Below are 17,420 nucleotides of genomic sequence, written 5' to 3' on the forward strand. Positions count from 1 at the left end.
AACATGTTAACATGTTAGCATTAGCATGTTAGCATTAGCATGTTAGCATTAGCATGTTAGCATGTTAGCATTAGCGTGTTAGCATGTTAGCATTAGCATGTTAGCCTTAGCATGTTAGCATTAGCATATTAGCATGTTAGCATTAGCATGTTAGCATATTAGCATGTTAGCATTAGCATATTAGCATGTTAGCATTAGCATGTTAGCATATTAGCATGTTAGCATTAGCATGTTAGCATGTTAGCATTAGCATGTTAGCATTAGCATGTTAGCATTAGCATGTTAGCATGTTAGCATTAGCATGTTAGCATTAGCATGTTAGCATGTTAGCATTAGCATGTTAGCATGTTAGCATTAGCATGTTAGCATGTTAGCATTAGCATATTAGCATATTAGCATGTTAGCATTAGCATGTTAGCATTAGAATTTTAGCATGTTAGCATTTAGCATTAACATGTTAGCATTAGCATGTTAGTATTAGAATGTTGGTGGCAACGTAAACTTAGACAAAATACCCCATTGAAAGTCAACCAAATGGACCCTTACAGGGTCTGAGAGGCTAAATGTCATCAAATGGTGGTCCGTGGCTCAAATGCTGCACAGACTTGGCGAGCTGCAGGCACCCAGTCAAATTTCCTGAAATTTGTTTCTAGTTAAGTATGCGTTTTAGATTTCAACCTGTGTTTCTGCCATTGCATGGCAGGCACCCAGAACTAGAAACAAATTTCAGGAAATTTGACTGGGTGCCTGCAGCTCGCCAAGTCTGTGCAGCATTTGAGCCACGGACCACCATTTGATGACATTTAGCCTCTCAGACCCTGTAAGGGTCCATTTGGTTGACTTTCAATGGGGTATTTTGTCTAAGTTTATTGCACATTACGTTGCCACCAACATTCTAATGCTAACATGCTAATACTAACATGCTAATGCTAACATGCTAATGCTAACATGCTAAAATGCTAATGCTAACATGCTAATGCTAATATGCTAATGCTAACATGCTAATATGCTAATGCTAACATGCTAACATGCTAATGCTAACATGCTAATGCTAACATGCTAACATGCTAATGCTAACATGCTAATGCTAACATGCTAATGCTAACATGTTAATGCTAACATGCTAATATGCTAATGCTAACATGCTAATGCAAACATGCTAACATGCTAATGCTAACATGCTAACATGCTAACATGCTAACATGCTAATGCTAACATGCTAACATGCTAACATGCTAACATGCTAATGCTAACATGCTAAGGGGTCCATTTGGTTTCGCTCAGGGGGGCGGCCCGGTTCTGGCGAGCCGCCCCGCATCCGAAACGGTTGAGAAATGACAGAGTTACGTGTTTCCCCGAATTTCTCTATTGACTTTCAATGTGTGTGTGCGTGCACATGTGTGCATGTGCGTGCATGTGCATGTGTGCGCGCGTGTGTGAGAGTTGGTCAGGTGACCTTGAATCATTAACAAAGTATCATTTTCACCTGGGCTAGTCTATGCAAATGCAAACAGTATTGCAAGTTTAAAGCCCACTGACTCTCTATGAGAGAACGTATGTCCGAACAAATTGCTCTATCGCAAAAAGTAAAAGTCGAATGCGATTTTTGTTTTCACCGTGAGTGACCCGAGGCATTGAGGTACGCCGTGTGCGATCGTGGTATTGGTACGATAAAAAACGTGGTTATAAGAGCGAGTTAAGAATTGTGCTTGTGATGAAAAAATTGCTGACTCATTCAGGTATTTAACATGGAGTTTATGACACATTATGATGGTACACCTGTCGCTTTCAGGGCTGTAGTTCACGTACTGTATGTATCTGGGCTTTGGTTGTGACATTGGGTGAAAGAGGACGAGTGTGGCTACAAAATTACCGAAACCCATGCGTGTAAAGTGAATATTTTGGCCGTGACGACGATTTGTTCGGAGAATTTCGGTACAGTCTTCACATTGGCTTCTCACTCTAAACCGCTCTCTCTCTGGGCGTGCGACACTCTGAGTCGAGATTATTGCTCAGACCACACACACTTTGAACTGCCATAGCGGGCAAACCGTGCAACGTATTCGAATTCCGTCTGAACCACCACAAAGTCGATGGCCCCGTGTGCTGTTTGACGTTTAAATCGTGTTTCTACGTAACAGTATGCCAGAGCAATGTGGCTCCAAAGTAACGTGTCGTTTTCTGTTTTTACCCGCGTCTCCCCATCGACTTTGAATGGGGCATTTTTCGCGTCGTTTATTGCGAATTACGTGGGCACGGTAACGCGAATCGGAAAGAAAAGCACAAGCACACCATTCCCGGCCGAGCCGCACGTTTTGATGTATATATTGCGGGGCTTTGGTAAACCGTGCGGCCGGCCATAGACGTCGAAGTTTCGCGTATTGGTGATTATTATTACTACGATTAAGTATGCGTTTTAGATTTCAACCTGTGTTTCTGCCATTGCATGGCAGGCACCCAGAATTATAATAATCACCAATACGCGAAACTTCGACGTCTATGGCCGGCCGCACGGTTTGCCAAAGCCCCGCAATATATACATCAAAACGTGCGGCTTGGCCGGGAATGGTGTGCTTGTGCTTTTCTTTCCGATTCGTGTTACCGTGCCGACGTAATTCGCAATAAACGACGCGAAAAATGCCCCATTCAAAGTCGATGGGGAGACGCGGGTGAAAACAGAAAACGACACGTTACTTTGGAGCCACATTGCTCTGGCATACTGGTACGTAGAAACACGATTTAAACGTCAAACAGCACACGAGGCCATCGACTTTGTGGTGGTTCAGACGGAATTCAAATACGTTGCACGGTTTGCCCGCTATCGCAGTTCAAAGTGTGTGTGGTCTGAGCAATATTCTCGACTCAGAGTGTCGCACGCCCAGAGAGAGAGCGGATCAGAGTGAGAAGCCAATGTGAAGACTATACCAAAATTCTCCGAACAAATCGTCCTCACGGCCAAAATATTCACTTTACACGCATGGGTTTCGGTAATTTTGTAGCCACACTCGTCCTCTTTCACCCAATGTCACAACCATAGCCCAGATACATACAGTACGTGAACTACAGCCCTGAAAGCGACAGGTGTACCATCATAATGTGTCATAAACTCCATGTTAAATACCTGAATGAGTCAGCAATTTTTTCATCACAAGCACAATTCTTAACTCGCTCTTATAACCACGTTTTTTATCGTACCAATACCACGATCGCACACGGCGTACCTCAATGCCTCGGGTCACTCACGGCTAAAACAAAAATCGCATTCGACTTTTACTTTTTGCGATAGAGCAATTTGTTCGGACATACGTTCTCTCATAGAGAGTGAGTGTGCTTTTAACTTTCAATACTGTTTGCATTGCATAGACTAGCCCAGGTGAAAATGATACTTTGTTAATGATTCAAGGTCACCTGACCAACTCTCACACACGCGCGCACACACGCACATGCACGCACGTGCACACATGTGCACACACACACACACACACACACACACATTGAAAGTCAATAGAGAAATTCGGGGAAACACGTAACTCTGTCATTTCTCAACCGTTTCGGACGCGGGGCGGCTCCCCAGAACCGGGCCGCCCCCCCCTGAGCGAAACCAAATGGACCCAACATGGATGCATGTTAGCATTAGCATGTTAGCATTAACATGTTAGCATGTTAGCATTAGCATGTTAGCATGTTAGCATTAGCATGTTAGCATTAGCATGTTAGCATGTTAGCATTAGCATGTTAGCATTAGCATGTTAGCATGTTAGCATTAGCATGTTAGCATTAGCATGTTAGCATGTTAGCATTAGCATGTTAGCATCAGCATGTTAGCATTAGCATGTTAGCATGTTAGCATTAGCATGTTAGCATTAGCATGTTAGCATGTTAGCATTAGCATGTTAGCATGTTAGCATTAGCATGTTAGCATTAGCATGTTAGCATGTTAGCATTAGCATGTTAGCATTAGTATGTTAGCATGTTAGCATTAGCATGTTAGCATGTTAGCATTAGCATGTTAGCATTAGCATGTTAGCATTAGCATGTTAGCATTAGCATGTTAGCATGTTAGCATGTTAGCATTAGCATGTTAGCATTAGCATGTTAGCATGTTAGCATTAGCATGTTAGCATTAGCATGTTAGCATTAGCATGTTAGCATTAGCATGTTAGCATGTTAGCAATAGCATGTTAGCATTAGCATGTTAGCATGTTAGCATGTTAGCATTAGCATGTTAGCATTAGCATGTTAGCATGTTAGCATTAGCATGTTAGCATTAGCATGTTAGCATGTTAGCATTATCGTACCAATACTTTTTGCGATAGAGCAATTTGTTTGGACATACGTTCAGTGGGCTTTTAACTTTCTATACTGTTTGCGTTTGCATAGACTAGCCCAGGTGAAAATGATACTTTGTTAATGATTCAAGGTCACCTGACCAACTCTCACACACGCGCGCACACACACGCACATGCACGCACATGCACACATGTGCACGCACACACACACATTGAAAGTCAATAGAGAAATTCGGGGAAACACGTAACTCTGTCATTTCGCAACCGTTTCGGACGCGGGGCGGCTCGCCAGAACCGGGCCGCCCCCCTGAGCGAAACCAAATGGACCCCTTAGCATGTTAGCATTAGCATGTTAGCATGTTAGCATTAGCATGTTAGCATTAGCATGTTAGCATTAGCATGTTAGCATGTTAGCATTAGCATGTTAGCATTAGTATGTTAGCATTAGCATGTTAGCATTAGCATGTTAGTGTTAGCATTAGCATGTTAGCATTAGCATGTTAGCATTAGCATATTAGCATGTTAGCATTAGCATATTAGCATTAGCATATTAGCATTAGCATTTTAGCATGTTAGCATGTTAGCATGTTAGCATATTAGCATGTTAGCATTAGCATGTTAGCATGTTAGCATTAGCATGTTAGCATTAGCATGTTAGCATTAGCATGTTAGCATTAGCATGTTAGCATTAGCATGTTAGCATGTTAGCATTAGCATGTTAGCATTAGCATGTTAGCATTAGGTTAGCATTAGGTTAGCATTAGCATGTTAGCATGTTAGCATTAGCATGTTAGCATTAGCATGTTAGCATGTTAGCCTTAGCATGTTAGCATTAGCATATTAGCATGTTAGCATTAGCATGTTAGCATATTAGCATGTTAGCATTAGCATGTTAGCATGTTAGCATATTAGCATGTTAGCATTAGCATGTTAGCATTAGCATGTTAACATGTTAGCATTAGCATGTTAGCATGTTAGCATTAGCATGTTAGCATGTTAGCATTAGCATGTTAGCATGTTAGCATGTTAGCATGTTAGCATTAGCATGTTAGCATGTTAGCCTTAGCATGTTAGCATGTTAGCATTAGCATGTTAGCCTTAGCATGTTAGCATTAGCATATTAGCATTAGCATGTTAGCATTAGCATTTTAGCATGTTAGCATGTTAGCATTAGCATGTTAGCATTAGCATGTTAGTATTAGCATGTTAGCATGTTAGCATTAGAATGTTGGTGGCAACGTAATGTGCAATAAACTTAGACAAAATACCCCATTGAAAGTCAACCAAATGGACCCTTACAGGGTCTGAGAGGCTAAATGTCATCAAATGGTGGTCCGTGGCTCAAATGCTGCACAGACTTGGCGAGCTGTAGGCACCCAGTCAAATTTCCTGAAATTTGTTTCTAGTCGTAATTATTATCAATACGCGAAACTTCGACGTCTATGGCCGGCCGCACGGTTTGCCAAAGCCCCGCAATATATACATCAAAACGTGCGGCTCGGCCGGGAATGGTGTGCTTGTGCTTTTCTTTCCGATTCGCGTTACCGTGCCGACGTAATTCGCAATAAACGACGCGAAAAATGCCCCATTCAAAGTCGATGGGAAGACGTGGGTAAAAACAGAAAACGACACGTTACTTTGGAGCCACATTGCTCTGGCATACTGGTACGTAGAAACACGATTTAAACGTCAAACAGCACACGAGGCCATCGACTTTGTGGTGGTTCAGACGGAATTCGAATACGTTGCACGGTTTGCCCGCTATCGCAGTTCAAAGTGTGTGTGGTCTGAGCAATATTCTCGACTCAGAGTGTCGCACGCCCAGAGAGAGAGCTGGTTAGAGTGAGAAGCCAATGTGAAGACTGTACCGAAATTCTCCGAACAAATCGTCGTCACGGCCAAAATATTCACTTTACATGCATGGGTTTCGGTAATTTTGTAGCCACACTCGTCCTCTTTCACCCAATGTCACAACCATAGCCCAGATACATACAGTACGTGAACTACAGCCCTGAAAGCGACAGGTGTACCATCATAATGTGTCATAAACTCCATGTTAAATACCTGAATGAGTCAGCAATTTTTTCATCACAAGCACAATTCTTAACTCGCTCTTATAACCACGTTTTTTATCGTACCAATACCACGATCGCACACGGCGTACCTCAATGCCTCGGGTCACTCACGGCGCAAACAAAAATCGCATTCGACTTTTACTTTTTGCGATAGAGCAATTTGTTCGGACATACGTTCTGTCATTGACAGTCAGTGGGCTCTTAACTTTCAATACTGTTTGCATTGCATAGACTAGCCCAGGTGAAAATGATACTTTGTTAATGATTCAAGGTCACCTGACCAACTCTCACACACGCGCGCACACACGCATATGCACGCACATGCACACATGTGCACGCACACACACACATTGAAAGTCAATAGAGAAATTCGGGGAAACACGTAACTCTGTCATTTCTCAACCGTTTCGGACGCAGGGCGGCTCGCCAGAACCGAGCCGCCCCCCTGAGCGAAACCAAATGGACCCCTTAGCATGTTAGCATTAGCATGTTAGCATTAGCATGTTAGCATGTTAGCATTAGCATATTAGCATGTTAGCATTAGCATGTTAGCATTAGCATGTTAGCATGTTAGCATTAGCATGTTAGCATTAGCATGTTAGCATGTTAGCATGTTAGCATTAGCAGGTTAGCATTAGCATGTTAGCATGTTAGCATTAGCTTGTTAGCATGTTAGCATTAGCATGTTAGCATGTTAGCATGTTAGCATTAGCATGTTAGCATGTTAGCATTAGCATGTTAGCATTAGCATGTTAGCATGTTAGCATTAGCATGTTAGCATGTTAGCATTAGCATGTTAGCATGTTAGCATTAGCATGTTAGCATTAGCATGTTAGCATTAGCATGTTAGCATGTTAGCATTAGCATGTTAGCATTAGCATGTTAGCATGTTAGCATTAGCATGTTAGCATTAGCATGTTAGCATTAGCTTGTTAGCATGTTAGCATTAGCATGTTAGAGTTAGCATGTTAGCATCTTAGCATTAGCATGTTAGCATGTTAGCATTAGCATGTTAGCATGTTAGCATTAGCATGTTAGCATTAGCATGTTAGCATGTTAGCATTAGCATGTTAGCATTAGCATATTAGCATGTTAGCATGTTAGCATGTTAGCATTAGCATGTTAGCATTAGCATGTTAGCATGTTAGCATTAGCATGTTAGCATGTTAGCATTAGCATGTTAGCATTAGCATGTTAGCATGTTAGCATTAGCATGTTAGCATTAACATATTAGCATGTTAGCATTAGCATGTTAGCATGTTAGCATTAGCATGTTAGCATTAGCATGTTAGCATTAGCATGTTAACATTAGCATATTAGCATGTTAGCATTAGCATGTTAGCATTAGCATATTAGCATGTTAGCATTAGCATGTTAGCATGTTAGCATTAGCATGTTAGCATTAGCATGTTAGCATGTTAGCATTAGCATGTTAGCATTAGCATATTAGCATGTTAGCATTAGCATGTTAGCATTAGCATGTTAGCATGTTAGCATGTTAGCATGTTAGCAATAGCATGTTTAGCATGTTAGCATTAGCATGTTAGCATTAGCATGTTAGCATTAGCATGTTAGCATTAGCATGTTAGCATGTTAACATTAGCATGTTAACATGTTAGCATTAGCATGTTAGCATGTTAGCATTAGCATATTAGCATGTTAGCATTAGCATATTAGCATTAGCATGTTAGCATTAGAATTTTAGCATGTTAGCATGTTAGCATTAGCATGTTAGCATTAGCATGTTAGTATTAGAATGTTGGTGGCAACGTAATGTGCAATAAACTTAGACAAAATACCCCATTGAAAGTCAACCAAATGGACCCTTACAGGGTCTGAGAGGCTAAATGTCATCAAATGGTGGTCCGTGGCTCAAATGCTGCACAGACTTGGCGAGCTGCAGGCACCCAGTCAAATTTCCTGAAATTTGTTTCTAGTTAAGTATGCGTTTTAGATTTCAACCTGTGTTTCTGCCATTGCATGGCAGGCACCCAGAACTAGAAACAAATTTCAGGAAATTTGACTGGGTGCCTGCAGCTCGCCAAGTCTGTGCAGCATTTGAGCCACGGACCACCATTTGATGACATTTAGCCTCTCAGACCCTGTAAGGGTCCATTTGGTTGACTTTCAATGGGGTATTTTGTCTAAGTTTATTGCACATTACGTTGCCACCAACATTCTAATGCTAACATGCTAATACTAACATGCTAATGCTAACATGCTAATGCTAACATGCTAAAATGCTAATGCTAACATGCTAATGCTAATATGCTAATGCTAACATGCTAATATGCTAATGCTAACATGCTAACATGCTAATGCTAACATGCTAATGCTAACATGCTAACATGCTAATGCTAACATGCTAATGCTAACATGCTAATGCTAACATGTTAATGCTAACATGCTAATATGCTAATGCTAACATGCTAATGCAAACATGCTAACATGCTAATGCTAACATGCTAACATGCTAACATGCTAATGCTAACATGCTAACATGCTAACATGCTAACATGCTAATGCTAACATGCTAAGGGGTCCATTTGGTTTCGCTCAGGGGGGCGGCCCGGTTCTGGCGAGCCGCCCCGCATCCGAAACGGTTGAGAAATGACAGAGTTACGTGTTTCCCCGAATTTCTCTATTGACTTTCAATGTGTGTGTGCGTGCACATGTGTGCATGTGCGTGCATGTGCATGTGTGCGCGCGTGTGTGAGAGTTGGTCAGGTGACCTTGAATCATTAACAAAGTATCATTTTCACCTGGGCTAGTCTATGCAAATGCAAACAGTATTGCAAGTTTAAAGCCCACTGACTCTCTATGAGAGAACGTATGTCCGAACAAATTGCTCTATCGCAAAAAGTAAAAGTCGAATGCGATTTTTGTTTTCACCGTGAGTGACCCGAGGCATTGAGGTACGCCGTGTGCGATCGTGGTATTGGTACGATAAAAAACGTGGTTATAAGAGCGAGTTAAGAATTGTGCTTGTGATGAAAAAATTGCTGACTCATTCAGGTATTTAACATGGAGTTTATGACACATTATGATGGTACACCTGTCGCTTTCAGGGCTGTAGTTCACGTACTGTATGTATCTGGGCTTTGGTTGTGACATTGGGTGAAAGAGGACGAGTGTGGCTACAAAATTACCGAAACCCATGCGTTTAAAGTGAATATTTTGGCCGTGACGACGATTTGTTCGGAGAATTTCGGTACAGTCTTCACATTGGCTTCTCACTCTAAACCGCTCTCTCTCTGGGCGTGCGACACTCTGAGTCGAGATTATTGCTCAGACCACACACACTTTGAACTGCCATAGCGGGCAAACCGTGCAACGTATTCGAATTCCGTCTGAACCACCACAAAGTCGATGGCCCCGTGTGCTGTTTGACGTTTAAATCGTGTTTCTACGTAACAGTATGCCAGAGCAATGTGGCTCCAAAGTAACGTGTCGTTTTCTGTTTTTACCCGCGTCTCCCCATCGACTTTGAATGGGGCATTTTTCGCGTCGTTTATTGCGGTGAAAATGATACTTTGTTAATGATTCAAGGTCACCTGACCAACTCTCACACACGCGCGCACACACGCACATGCACGCACACACACACATTGAAAGTCAATAGAGAAATTCGGGGAAACACGTAACTCTGTCATTTCTCAACCGTTTCGGACGCGGGGCGGCTCGCCAGAACCGGGCCGCCCCCCTGAGCGAAACCAAATGGACCCCTTAGCATGTTAGCATTAGCATGTTAGCATTAGCATGTTAGCATTAGCATGTTAGCATGTTAGCATTAGCATGTTAGCATGTTAGCATTAGCATGTTAGCATTAGCATGTTAGCATGTTAGCATGTTAGCATTAGCATGTTAGCATGTTAGCATTAGCATGTTAGCATTAGCATGTTAGCATTAGCATGTTAGCATGTTAGCATTAGCATGTTAGCATTAGCATGTTAGCATTAGCATATTAGCATATTAACATGTGCATATTAGCATTAGCATGTTAGCATTAGCATTTTAGCATGTTAGCATGTTAGCATTAGCATGTTAGCATTAGCATGTTAGTATTAGCATGTTTGCATGTTAGCATTAGAATGTTGGTGGCAACGTAATGTGCAATAAACTTAGACAAAATACCCCATTGAAAGTCAACCAAATGGACCCTTACAGGGTCTGAGAGGCTAGATGTCATCAAATGGTGGTCCGTGGCTCAAATGCTGCACAGACTTGGCGAGCTGCAGGCACCCAGTCAAATTTCCTGAAATTTGTTTCTAGGTCTAAGTACCCTCACTAAAAACGCCGGGACAACGCTCCACACGTCCCAAACTCTTCTCCCTTCTGGCCCCAAAACTGTGGAATGCACTTCCCGTTGCAATCAGAACTGCAGCATCACTCCCGATCTTCCGCCGTAGTCTGAAAACCCACCTTTTCAGACTCCATCATGGCCCATAGCACTTACCCTACCCCCCTTAGACAGCACTTCTTAGACTTATATAGCATTTGAAACAGACTTATAGCATGTCATGTAGACAGCACAATAAGTGCATTGTATGTAGTCATAGCACTTCATAGTATATATGTACAGCATAGTATAGCATATATGTATAGTTTATATGTATAGTGTCATTATATAGATATGTTCTAGTTATAGTTTATATGTATAGTGTCATTATATAGATATGTTCTAGTCACGTTCTTAGCTTACGCATGTTTCGCGATACATGCATTTTACATATGTGATGTATTCCCATGCTTTTGTTCTTGCTTAAGAGCGTCTGCTAAATGCCTAAATTGTAAATTGTAAATTATAACACTTGTTGTAATATGCAGTAGTTTTCCAATAGTTTCTCCATTAGATGGCACTGTTGCACTACTGATTCATTCCATATTTCTGAAGTATTCCTTCAATGTAATGCTTCTGATGAAGAATGACACGGTTCTTCTCTTTATCTTGGATCACAGAGATGCCCAGGATATAGGACAGCTCTCCCATGTCTTTCATCTTGTAGCGCTCCTTGAGAGCCACTTTGAGCTCGTTCATGCTCTCAGTTGACTCCGTTATCAGAATCAAATCATCGACGTAAACTGCGAGTATCTCAAGCTCTTTTCTTGATCTCACAAACACGCAGGGGTCTGATGTGCTCTGCTTGAATCCGATTTCCATCATGAACTCTGTGAAAGCCTTGCTCCAGCAGCGAGGAGACTGCTTCAGTCCATAGATTGATTTTTTCAGTTTGCATACCAGGTGTTCCTGCCCTGGTTTGATGTAGCCCTCTGGCTGCTCCATGTAGATTTCCTCTTCCAGATGTCCATTAAGGAATGCAGTTACAACATCCATCTGGTGTACATGTAGATTGTTTTGAATGGCAAAGGACAATAATGTACGAATAGAGCTGAAACGTACTACTGGTGAAAACGTTTCATCATAGTCAGCACCATACAACTGTGAGTAGCCCTTGGCAACGAGCCTGCACTTGTATCTCTCCACTCTTCCATCACTATGATGCTTGACTCTGAACACCCATCTCGATCCTACTGCCTTTCTTTCTCTTGGTAAATCCACCAAGTCCCACGTCTCATTTTCGAGCAGTGACTCATATTCCAAGTCAGCCGCCTCCTGCCATTCTTTTGCATTTGGACTCACCAATGCTTCTTTCAGTGTGATTGGCTCTGTCACACGACACATATTGGCATGATGATCAACAGTCACTATATCGGCAAACTCATCATATCCAAATCTCCTTGGAGCATTTCTTATTCTGCCGCTTGTTCTGACAGTGCTGTCAACTGTGACCTCATCATGTTGTGTTTCACTCTCATCTGTTTGTATGATTATCTCGTTCTCTGAACAGGGTACTTTCACTTCCTGTATTCTGTTACTGTTGACTACATGTGTGCGTGCTGGTGAATAAAGCTCTGCCAAACAATAGGTTATGGGCCCAGATCGTCGCTAAAAAGCTGTTGTACACGGACTTTGTGTGTAGATAAACAGTATTGTGGGATTTCACAATGGAGGATAAGCTGTTTATTGACAGGCTGAGCGGATCAGAGAACTGGGCAACATGGAAGTTTCAGATGGAACACTTGCTAAAGGCTAAAGGACTATGGGGCATGCTAATGGAGACAGAGACGCTAGCTGCAGATGCTAACGCAGCAGCACAGGCTGAATTCACTAGACGGAGAGAGAAGGCATTCTCCATGGTAGTGCTAAATGTAAGTACACCCCAGCTGTACCTGATAACAAGCTGTCAAACTCCCAAAGAAGCGTGGACCACGCTGAAAGCCCATTTTGAGAGAGATACGTTGGCAAATAAACTGTTCCTGAAGAAAAGATATTTCAGATGTGAAATGAAGGAAGGAGAGGCTTTAACTGACCATTTAAAACAAATGAAGGAGCTGACTGATCAGCTATCAGCAATTGGATCTGTAATTGAAGAGGAAGACCAAATTGTAACACTGTTGGGTAGTTTGCCACCAAGTTATGCTACCATTGTCACTGCACTTGAAACAAAGATTGACAACCTGACACTGAAGTTTGTTCAGCAAGCATTAATAAATGAAGAGCAAAAGCGAGTGAATGCTAATGATTTCAGTGGTGCTATGTCAGGAGGTGCATCAGCCATGTCATCACAATTTCGGGGAAATGTGCAGGATAGCTCCAAGACAGTGGGAGCAGCAGACAGAAGCACGTGGAGATGTTACAAATGTGGGAAAGAAGGCCACTTAAAACGTGATTGTCCGACCTGGAAAAATAAACCAAAAAAGAAATTCCACAAGGCCAAGCACATGATGTGTGAGGATGAAGAAGATTCCTCTGAAAGTGCCTTCGTGATCAGAGAGGCAAACAGTGACAGACCACAACAGGCTGAATGGGTAATTGATTCTGGAGCATCAAAACACATGACGTGTGATAAAGAAATTCTTCAAGAATACCAGCAATTCACAAAAGCACAGTCTGTGAAACTGGGTGACGGCAGGATGGTTGACGCCGTAGGAATTGGAAATGTCAACATGAAAATGACTTTCAAATCAAGTGATGTAAAAAATGTCACAATGTATGACGTGCTGTATGTTCCAAAGCTGTCTGGGAATTTATTCTCAGTGGGAGCTGCTACGAAGAAAGGGAATACAGTGCAGTTCAGAAAGTCTCGTTGCAACATACGTGGAAGAAATGGAACACTTCAAGGAATGGGAACACAAAGAGCTGATGGACTATATCAGCTGGATATTAAAGGAAGTGAAACTGTCTGTCACAGTGCTTCAGTAGCAGCCAGCCTGTGGCACCAGCGCCTTGGTCACACCACCAAGCTTAAGGAACTCAAAGATCTGGTGAACGGAGTGAACTTCTCTGCAGAAAATGAGATTCCCTTCTGTGAAGGATGTGTGGAAGGCAAGTTGGCTAAGAAGCCATTCAAGTCGATTGGAGGAATCCGTTCCAAACGCAAGATGCAGCTGATTCACAGTGATGTCTGTGGTCCCATGCAGACCGAATCCATAAGTGGAGCAAAATATTTTGTGACTTTCATTGATGATTACACAAGATGCTGCAAGGTATACTTCATAAAACAGAAGAATGAGGTGCTAAACAAATTCAAGGAATTTGAGAGAATATTCTCAAATGAGTCTGGTCTGAGCGTCACAAGGCTGAGGACAGATAATGGTGGTGAGTACACATCAAAGGAGTTTCAAGAATATTTGAAGTCTCAAGGCATCCACCATGAAATGACTGTACCTCACTCACCACAGCAAAATGGTGTTGCAGAAAGAAAAAATAGGACATTAGTTGAAGCAGCTAGAAGCATGCTGTCACATGCTAAGTTGCCAAAGATGTTCTGGGCAGAGGCTGTAGCCACCGCAGCTTACATACAGAACAGGCTGCCCACAGCTGTTCTGAAGGAAGAGACACCCTACGAGAGATGGTGTGGGAAGAAACCTGACATGAGTCACATGAAGGTGTTTGGCTGTATTGCTTATGCACATATCCCAGATGAAGAAAGAAGGAAACTGGACAAAAAGGCTGTGAAGCTTCGTTTCGTGGGATATGCAAACAATGCCAAGGGATATCGCCTGTATGATGAAGAGAAGAGGAGGATTCTAATCCGTCGTGATGTCATCTTCGATGAATCAAACTTCAACTGGAAGCAGGAAGTGAAAGTACCCTGTTCAGAGAACAAGATAATCATACAAACAGATGAGAGTGAAACACAACATGATGAGGTCACAGTTGACAGCACAATGCAAATCCTGTGGCAACTCCTGCTGATGCCAACGTCAAGTTGAGGAAGAGTGATGGTGTCAGTAAGCCAGTGGACCAGCATACCTATCAGTCAATGGTGGGAAGTCTGCTGTATGCTGCAATGGCCACAAGACCAGACTCAGCTCAAGCAGTGAGTGCTGTGTCAAAGTTCAATGCAAATCCAGATGCTGCACATCTGACTGCTGTGAAGAGGATACTTCGATACTTGAAAGGGACAGCAAACCTTGCTCTCAAGTATGAGCAATCAGACTCTGGAGCTTTGATTGGATTCGCAGATGCTGACTGGGCTGGAGATCAGGATGACCGCCGCTCAACAACAGGCAACGTCTTTCTACTGAGTGGAGGAGCAGTGAGCTGGCTCAGCAAGAAACAAGCAATAGTTGCACTTTCAACAGCAGAAGCGGAGTACATCGCACTCAGTCAAGCCGCTCAAGAAGGAATCTGGCTGAAAAGATTACTGAGTGATCTCGGAGTGGAAGCTATGTCCACAGTGATCCTGGAAGACAACCAAGGAGCCATCGCAATCGCGAAGAATCCGGTGAACCACTCCAGGACCAAACACATAGACATTCGCTATCACTACATCCGTGAATGTGTGCAGAATGGACAAATAGAACTGCAATATTGTCCAACAAATGACATGAAAGCGGATATCTTTACCAAACCACTGCCTAGACAGAAGTTTGAATATTTCAGGGGAGAGATTGGACTTTTCCTTATTTAAAATAAAGTGGTTATTTGTGCTTGACAGGTGTACGCCGAACGCTGCCTGATCAATGCAATTCTAAAAAAGAAAATGTGAAAAAGAGTTCCAGTGAAATCATTGTAAACAAACTAAAATAGTTCCAGTGAAAACAATGTAAAAGAAAAATGTTTTTTGTTGTTTGACATTATTTGTGAAGGAGAGCACAGCTCTGTAATATTATTTTATTTTAAAGGGACTTAATGCTATTGAAAACTAAGTGGGAGTGTTGTAATATGCAGTAGTTTTCCAATAGTTTCTCCATTAGATGGCACTGTTGCACTACTGATTCATTCCACCTCTGCAGACTGAATGTAAACAAGAGAAGCGTCACTTCCTGTATTCTGTTACTGTTGACTACATGTGTGCGTGCTGGTGAATAAAGCTCTGCCAAACAATAACACTCCACCCACTCTCCACCCACTCTCAGCAAAGAACTTATTCAAGAATGTCCTTATCATTATGTCTAATAAAAAAACCTCATTTGTAAATAGCAGATCTACATGCACACAACTCGTTGCATGTCACAACATGTGAGTTTTTAGATCTGCTATTTTCAAATAGTCCAAGTTTAAATAGGGCTGGATTGGTTAATGCATGGTTTGCAATAATAATCAAAATCTAGTAACTAAAGTTTTCATATAATAGTTGCTCATTTTATTGGCTTGGAGACAAGTTCCGCTGAATATGACACCTTTGGGATGAATAGTCTTCCATGTATTTATAATACACGTGTGGATAGTGCAGTTTTGTATTCAATAAAAAAAGGTGGAATTGATGTCAGATCTTCTACACAAAGCAAAACAAAAGGGAGCAGTGCACCACCCTGTGGCACCAACTGGCACTGCTGACTGTTACAAATTGACTAAAAAGATCATCTTGGATTATGTCTCTGTCTCTGGGGCCCGTCAAAAGTCGACTAAAAGGTATAGAGTGATTTATTTTTGATTTATAGCCTTAGTCCTTAGTCCTTGTCTTGACTTTTGACTTGTTGGCTAAAAGGTAAAGAGTGATTTATTTTTGATTTATCCTCCAAACACGTCCATTTTAAGCCCAATGTTCCAGATCGATGGAATGGAAACAACACAACAAAAGGTAGGCTCTAACACATCAAGACAATAGCTATACCAAACTCATCTCATCTCAAACATTTTTGAGTGGTGTAAACCACTCCTACGACTGGCTTTGTTAGTTTACGTGTGTGTCTGTCTGTCTGTCTGTACCAAAACATGAGCATGGTTGCTACGGTCACCCAGTTCACACAGGTGTGATTTCATTACGATCAGGCTAATCGTAATGGTCTTATACAGGCAGAGAGAGATTTTTACCTGTACTATATTTGTACATGTACTTTGAGATTTTTCCTGTACTTTTAAACAGAGAGAGAGAGGGGGGGGGGGGGGGGGTATGTGTCTAGTTATAGTGAGAGTGGAGGGGGCCCAAGGGGGGGTCATCAGCCTCTTTTGTTTGAGTGTGCTGGGTCGTTACTACAACAAGAACAACAACAACAGATCAACTGTAGGAATGTAACCATTTATTTGAGAGAAGTAATATATACAGATGCCACTTTAAAAGATAGTTGAACAAAAAAATGTATACAACGGTTCTTCAATACTAGAAGAAAAAAAGTTGAACAAAAATATATATACACAACGCTACTTCAATACTAGCAGCAAAAAAAGTTGAACAAAAATATATATACAATGCTACTTCAATACTAGCAGCAAAAAGTCCTTCCATAACTGGGCAGGTTGGACTCTGTCTGCTTAGTGTTCTTTCGCTGGAAACGGCGTAACTGGTTCTCTGAGATCATATGCAGTTGGTAGTTGATCAAGAGAGCTTATTTGTGCAGCAAAGACATCAGTGTATAACTTGGAAGGTTTGCGCGCTGTGCTTTGCGATTCAGGCGGTTATGCCAACCTTCCACATCATTGTTGGTCCTGACTGCACGTTTGTACATGCACCAGTCCGTTGTCTGCCAAAGTCCTTGAATCCAGGTGTGAGCCATGCAGTCAACAAGGGGTTTCAGCTGCTCTGAGGCACCTGCTGCGTGGAGAGTG

The sequence above is a fragment of the Electrona antarctica genome, assembly GCF_951216825.1.
Source record: "Electrona antarctica genome assembly, chromosome: 24".
Lineage (NCBI taxonomy): Eukaryota > Metazoa > Chordata > Actinopteri > Myctophiformes > Myctophidae > Electrona > Electrona antarctica.